This window comes from Pavona decussata, unplaced genomic scaffold (assembly GCF_977016875.1).
Source record: "Pavona decussata unplaced genomic scaffold, jaPavDecu1.1 SCAFFOLD_100, whole genome shotgun sequence".
Classification (NCBI taxonomy): domain Eukaryota; kingdom Metazoa; phylum Cnidaria; class Anthozoa; order Scleractinia; family Agariciidae; genus Pavona; species Pavona decussata.
The window spans coordinates 1,707,501-1,715,000 of record NW_028145515.1 but is presented as its reverse complement, the minus strand read 5'-3'; the positions used below and the strand labels follow the sequence as shown (position 1 = coordinate 1,715,000).

Here is a 7,500-nt window from a genome sequence, read left to right as displayed (position 1 = left end):
CGCGCTCACTACAATTATAACAAAGTTTTCATTAAATCCCTAACTAAGTTGTTGCATAGCATTGTAAACTGAGATAACCACGTATACTTGTATTATGTACTGTCCTCTCTTCAGATTCTGTTTCTTTCTGCCCGTTAACACGCACAAACAAACACAAAAAGGCAGTAATCAAGAATTAATGCAATCTGGGAACTCGAATGATCAAACTTGAAAATGCTGGGCTCCGGGCTCCGCGCAAAATGTCTTTGGACTCCGGACTCCACAGCCAAAAAAGGCGGATCAGGGCTCCAGTCAGTAAAATGACAGGGCTCCGGACTCCACAGCCAAAAAAGGCGGATCAGGGCTCCAGTCAGTAAAATGACAGGGCTCCGGGCTCCACAGCAGAAATTTCAGGGCTCCAGGGCTCCAGGGACCCCCCCTTTGGGACCCTGATCTTTGACTTCGAGCGTGGCTCATGCAAACGCGTTTTAATGGCTCAAGTTAGAGTTTGCTGATTTTGGGCGAACAGATGTTTGGCTTAAAAAATATCTTGAAATTTTCGGAAAGGAAAGCCGCACCTCTGAGAAAATCAGTTTCGAAATTGCCTCACATTTGGCCCAAGACATTTTCGCGATCGCAAGGAAATTACAAAATTCTATAAAAAATTAAGTTTTATGTTAAGTCGGAATATTTTTTAACAACGTTTTTTAGACGGTCAACAATACAAGCAATCGATATGAGTCCCCAGAAATGACGCGAAATATATGTTATTGAGCTTCAAATTCTGCATTTATTTTGTGTGACATCAGGGTCAGTGAGGGTCAAAACCAGGGGGGGGGGGGGGGTGGTCAAACTACGAAACGCAACAGCAGGAGAATTGCTAAATAGCATCATTCATTATCATTTCCGACAGACATTAAATGGTGAAAGTTTGAAGGAAATCGGCCGACCCCATCTTTCACCTCTGCTTGGTTTTCTCAGACAATGACTCTTAATTAGTATGGAGGAAGGCACTTTTTAGGAACTTAATTATTGTGGAGGAAGGCATTTTTTCCCTAGGTTATAACAATAGGTGACGTCATGGACTCGACCCTTATGCATATCAATGATTTACCTATGCCTATACCTGATCTGTACCTATACACTAACGGGGCGTAATTTTCCTGAAGGTATACTACTACAGGGGTTCATCTACCCTCAGTCACGAAGGTTCAAGAAAGATATTAAAAACGTTTAGACTTTTTGTGGTCTTCTTTCTTTTATCACCAGTAAGGGTTATATCAATTACTTTATCAATTACTTATATTCAATAAATATGAACCACTACCAACCATTAACCATCTTTATTTTTACGGATGCAGACAATGCAATGACAGTGATCCACATAAAATACTTTTACGATTATCCAATCAGCTTGTTTCCTATGTGCGTTTATTTAGATAACATCATGATTTAAACAAGAGTAACTTCGATGAGATTTACTTAATTATTGTGCTGGACGATTCAACCAGGATTATCAATTCTTATAGGGCAGTCATAATTTTATGTTATCCAAATATGCTTTCCACGGTGGATCCATCCGTTACAAAAATACTGTAAGAATGACATCTGCACTTGTCGGGCACCTTCTCCAGCATCGCAAATGCAACAGGCAAATTTTCCTGGATGTTTGAAGGCATTGGAAGTGGGCCTGAAGAAAGCAAAAAGATGGAGAGTGATCATGAGTGTGCTGCATTGATTTTTCAATTTTAATGTCATGATGTTCAACTCCAATTCTAAGCAATAATTGTCCTACTAGAGCGGTCTTTAATCGAGTGTCGAAAGTAATTTCACGTTTATTCTTTATTCCTTCAGCTTTATTGGTCAATTGGTTAATTAGTTAATTAATTAATTAATTAATTAGTTTTTCTTACGATTTTGTTGCCCCTCGCATGGGTATCATATCCCGTTCGCGCGAACCCTTTTGGTCTTTCTTTTCATATTTCTTTCTCTCATATTTATAATTTGCTGTTAATAAATAAATAAATAAATTAATTAATTAATTAACATTGACATTAACATTAATAATTAATTAATTAATTAATTAATTAATTAACAGCAAATTATTATGAAAGAAAGAAATATGAAAAGAAAGACTAAAAGGGTTGGCGCGAACGGGATATGATACCTATGCGAGGGGCAACCCCAACGTAAGAAAAAATCAAGTAAAAATTACACTGATGAGAACAGGTGGCACGAACAGTCACGGGAGAGGAACCAGTTGCAAGGCATGTCTATGTCAAATGTGGTATCTAATAAAGTTAAATAGGTGGCACGTAGAAAATTTTTAAAACTACTTAGAATAACGGGTATCCAATGAAAAGTCGAAAATAACAACAGTTTTAAAAAAACAGACTGCTCAAATACAATGATGCAGGTTAATGGGTCGGCAAGAACTCTCGAGCATGTCTATTTAGAGAACTAATGCTAATTAAAAGACCTAAATAATAAAACAACCAGACGGCAACCTACAAAACGTTTATGTAGGATAACCTAGACTTTGAATTAAGTGCACCCAATGGTTCATTTAGGTCGATATGTCTTCGGAAGCGGCCTTAATCGCTTCTGTTCAGAAATTGGGATTTAGTCGTAAAGAAATGAAATCCACCAGTTTGTTCGGTAAAATGTTTGCTGAAATTTCGTATCGATGGTAAACTAATTTCTTTCGTTTTCGAAGGGGCAAATGCGTCGTTAAAAATGCGTAAAAGGTTTCGCCTGGACTTTTCGTAAAACAGACAACAGCTAGTAAATTCGAGAAATAAAATTTGAGTCTCTCAAACGTTCTACAACTTAAATTTTCAGAATCGCAACAAATCAATGTCTATTCCAATAACACAAATATGTCTTTAAAAGCACGGCAGAAGGCGAACTGGGAACAAAGGAAAATTTTGACGTATTTTGCTTGAATTAATGTAAGTTCTCGTTCGGTTCCCCTGCATGTTTGGATCACAAGATCAACAAGACGGTCACAAGCTGTTACATCACACCACTAAAATAACTCAACCAAATAAGAAAATTCTATTTCTTAACTATAAGCTACTATAAACACAGTAGGTATTCTGCAATCTCGTACCCAGATCTTCTCATTAATTGTTCGGTAGAGGACATCTGGTAAAATCCGTTTTCATGTGTCAGGGATGTGACATACAGCACAATTACATATGCTATATATTTGTTCAAAAACACTTTGCCTTAAATTGCCTAAGATGGATTTTCAAGATCAATTTATTGCTATAAATTTCGGTAATATTTCACTCACCGTAAAAGATCAACGATTTAAAGTTTCTGGGAAAGAAGAAAGGCGCCGCTTCGGTTTTGTTGACAATGGTGGCCAAAGTTCGAGCGCTATATATTGCCAGACAAAACGTTTTACATTTAAATTCAAATAATTGAACAATTTCCACAAACATACAGCAAAATCTCCGTGATAGTGCCTCTTTAAGGCCCATTTAGTTACCGGAAATGGCTTAAATTTGTGAGTTGCTCTTCAAAGAAAGCAACAGAATAAGAAGTCAAATGCAAACTAAAGAAAAAGCGTCGGAAAGCCACATGCAGAAAAAATTGACCGTCTTAATTTCACTAAGAACGGTCCACTGCTTTTCGGGTCGGAAAAACGTTTGCCCTCATTAACAATGTTTTGATTGATAACAATCTGAATTTGATCAACAACCTCATTTGCATAATGCGGGTTTCATATTCGAAAAAGCACCAAAAGTGTGAAGTCGTTGTGGTCAAGGAAGATAAAAAGCGCAAAGTATTTTTAAATTTCTATGCTTCCTAACATCTGTTTAGCAAAGTTCAGATGGAATTTAGAATGGTTCGGTCTGGACTCGTGAAATAAATGCCGGCAAAGACAGGGTACCTTCGCCGGTTTTAAGAAAGCGTTCTAACGAGGGTTAAAAATATTAATTTTTGTGAGCCTAACTGATTAAAACAAATCAAAATAAACGTGCAATTTATACCTTTGAAGGAGCACTTAACTTAGGAATTATAATGAATTTTTGTGGCGTTTCCCGGTTTTCGAGCAGCGAGCTCATCAATTTTATGCAATTTTCTGTTTTCGCCACGCTCAAATTAGGGTCCTCGACCGCTCTGACTGTTGTGGCCTGTAAAAAATATATTTTAACGTATTTCCAAAAACTAAAGTCATTTCATTTGCTTATGACCCAAGATGATTTACGGGGCAACGTTTGAGGTCAAACTTTTTTCCGACCCGAAAAGCAGTGGACCGTTCTTAGGGAAACTGCCACTTTTTATGAACTCATAATTTGAAATAAGTCAATGTTAGGGAAAGGGCTCCATTCAGTGTATCCACATTTTAGGACGCAAGCGTATATTAAATGCTGTCGATGATTCTTAAACAGTTTGAGAATCATCGGTTTTCAACTAACAGCATTTTTGGTTTTAATTTCGGGATAGAACTTAGACGAGCGCTAGCTATTGCCCTGGAATAACTGGCGAACACTTCTATTTCTATTTTTTTCTTTTTTTTATTCCCACTTATCTGATCAGTCGAGAACACCAGACAAGAAATATTTAAGAGAAATATTTCAAATATGTGTTATTTTTTTCTTCGCTCAAGAAAATGTTCGGACCATACGTTTATCTGTTTAGATTCTTTAGTTGACATTTCTGGTAGCAGAAAACGTTTAGGAAAAAGAGACCGTTCTAACTGAACTAATTCCGTCAGTTTTTCGAGCATCCTGCAGTTTAAAAATATTTTCTTAGTCACCTTTTTCGTTCCTTGACGAAAAGGAAATATTTTTCCTATGCTACTATCCTTTTACATTATAAAGGAAATAAAGGGAGATATAAAGAATCAACCATAAGAGGACACAGTGAGCCCCAGATGGGATTCAAACCCACGACCCTCTGTGTTCTAGATCGGGTGCCCTAACGTCTGAGCTACTGAGGACTCGTTGGCGAGCAAGGGTCATTTTTGTGGGTTGGACTTTCGAACCGCATCACGCAGTCACAAGCAACACATTAAGGCCTCACTGCATCACGCAGTCACATTAATTGGAGGAAATACCTCGCCTATAAAGGAGCCTCCAACCAACCAACCAACCAACCTATGCGTATGATATTAGAATTATAAATGAAATAAAGGGAGATGTAAAAAATCAACCATAAAAGGACACTATCCTTTTAGGTACAAAAACGCCGAAGACAAGAAGACAGGTTTTACCGTTACTGCACAATCACAATTTCTAGAGCGATTCGTGACTGACTAACAACTATAATATTTCCTTTACCTTTGTCATCAGTTGATTCGAAACGCTCCTCCATCGCTTGGGGTGGGGCGTTGTCCTGCGCAAAAGAAAAATTTGAAAATGTTATTCGAGGTAAATACCTTGTAACGAGAAAAGGTGAAAGTTGTCTCTTTAAACAGAGGAGACTTTTTTTAGCAGTTGAATGTATTTACAATAACAAACAATATGTACCTCGCCTTTCATAGACATTGCTGCAGCACAGCGCACGACTCTAGAGAAAACGTCAGTGTTGGTTGACTGTTTCAAGCTGAACACTACTGCCTGAACTTTAAAAAAAGCAAGAAAATTTATTTAGAAGTAAGTCTACAGTAGTGAGATCAAATTTCGTGTTATTTGTGGTGTCATGAGACTCACGGTGTCACAATTTTCTTGCCTGTGATGTTGTGATCAGTACGTCTATTTCACATGCCCAGAACATGATCACAGTTTCTTTTAGATCGACCCAAATTACGTAACCCTTTCAGACGTAACTGTGATCAGCATCAAATTTCTCCTTGTAATATCAATGGTTTTTCAACCCCTGAGGTCAAACGAATTAAGGATATGATCACCCAAGGCATTTTTCTTGATATTTGAGTAAATTCTTCCTAGTAATTTAATGAGAAAAGTATGGGGACAAGATTGGAAGCTAAGCGCCGGAAAACATAACACCGATGCAAGGCGCGTGAAAACATGAAGTGTCCATAACCGCTTGAAAACATGAAACTGGTGTCAAGCGCGTGAAAACGGCATGTTGTAAAATCAGGAACACCGGAACGAAACCACCGGAACCACCGGAACGAAACCACCGAAACTTAAAAATGGCGATAATTTTTACCTTTCTCTCTTCCATTGCAAGTAAACATGTACTAACCCAAAACAATGAAACGAAACCACCGAAACGACCAAAACGTATGAAACCGCCGAAACGGCCGAAACGAAACGAAATCACCGAAACAACGATCATTACGCAACGCTGAGCCTAAAAACGGTTGCGTAGAAGATTGGGAAGGTGTGTTTATAACCGAATGCTGTCTCTCATAGGAGCGAAATTTTTAATTTTTAATTATGAGTTTGTTTCAGGAACTCGTAAAAGTGATGTTTACCAGGAGCCATGTTTACCTCATTATTTTCTGCCTGGGTATTAGAGGTTTCATGGTGGTATTAGCCAAGGTATCTTTAAAGTGTAGTATGGGTAGGCTCGATTTCCGCCGCTCTCTCGAGTCCGGTCTTTGTTCCTCGGCTCGTTTCCCGAACAGCGGCTGGAAATCGAGCCTATAGTATGGGTTGATGTGAGCGTTCAATATTTCCCTGTCAAGAATCCATGTGGTAGTAACACTCGCACTCTCAAATTTCTCTAGGCTCATTTCGTCCAAGAAAATAATGTTCTTCGGGTACACAGCCAACACATCACAGGCACAACTAAAAAAGCAAAAAATCATTTTTTTTTCCTCAAGAAATGTGAAAAAGCCTTTTTTTTCTTCACGTGAATCACGATTGATTGGTAGCCGCGAACAGTGATTTTTCAAAAGAATAGTATCCATGAAATGAGAATTTTAAAAGTTTTTATTCACCGTCAGCCTTGATTTCCGCTTTGCCTTTTCAACTCTTCTCTTTGACGTCTTTCATTATTTTCAAAAGCGCTGACAGGTTTAAGACAATATTTAGGAACTTAAGCGGCGGCGATGACAACACCAACGAAAACGTCACTTGAAAATATAACTTTATCTCATTTCTCTACTTGAAAATAAGAACTTCTGCTGGAATTGTCTTTAAAGTATGTTAACATGGTGTGAAAGGGTGTTGGTTGCAGTGGTTGAAAGTAGATATGTGGCAAATAAGTTATAGAAAGGCAGTTGATTGCAGTAATTGCAAAAGTAGCCAACTTGATATGTGGCTATTTAGTAGTAGTAAAAATAAGTTGGTTGCGGTGGTTGTAAGCCATTGCAAGGTGTATATGATAGAAAGCCGAGTCTTGGCTGTAGTGGTTGCAAGGTATGTACGTGGGAAATTAGTTGTACAAATGAATGTTGTTTGCGGTGGTTGCAAGGGATGAAGGGTAAGAATTTTAACATTTGGAGATAGAAAGGTCTTGGTTGAAGTGGTTGCAAAGTATGTATGTGGGAAATTAGTTGTACAAAGGGTGTTGGTTGCAGTGGTTGCAAAAGTTGCCAATTAAATGTGTGAGTATTTAGTAATAGTTGGTTGCGGTGGTTGCAAGGTATATATG

At 38.1% G+C, this 7,500-nt stretch overlaps 1 long non-coding RNA gene across 1 annotated transcript; it reads right to left on the bottom strand.

Moving 5' to 3' along the window:
- Positions 1-1,307: 1,307 nt before the first annotated feature.
- LOC146472272 (uncharacterized) lies at positions 1,308-5,813 on the bottom strand. The gene is made up of 3 exons (XR_014866633.1): positions 5,463-5,813; positions 5,274-5,328; positions 1,308-1,669 (listed from the first exon to the last, which is right to left on the bottom strand). It is a non-coding gene; the product is annotated as an uncharacterized LOC146472272 (long non-coding RNA).
- Between the last annotated feature and the right edge of the window lie 1,687 nt (positions 5,814-7,500).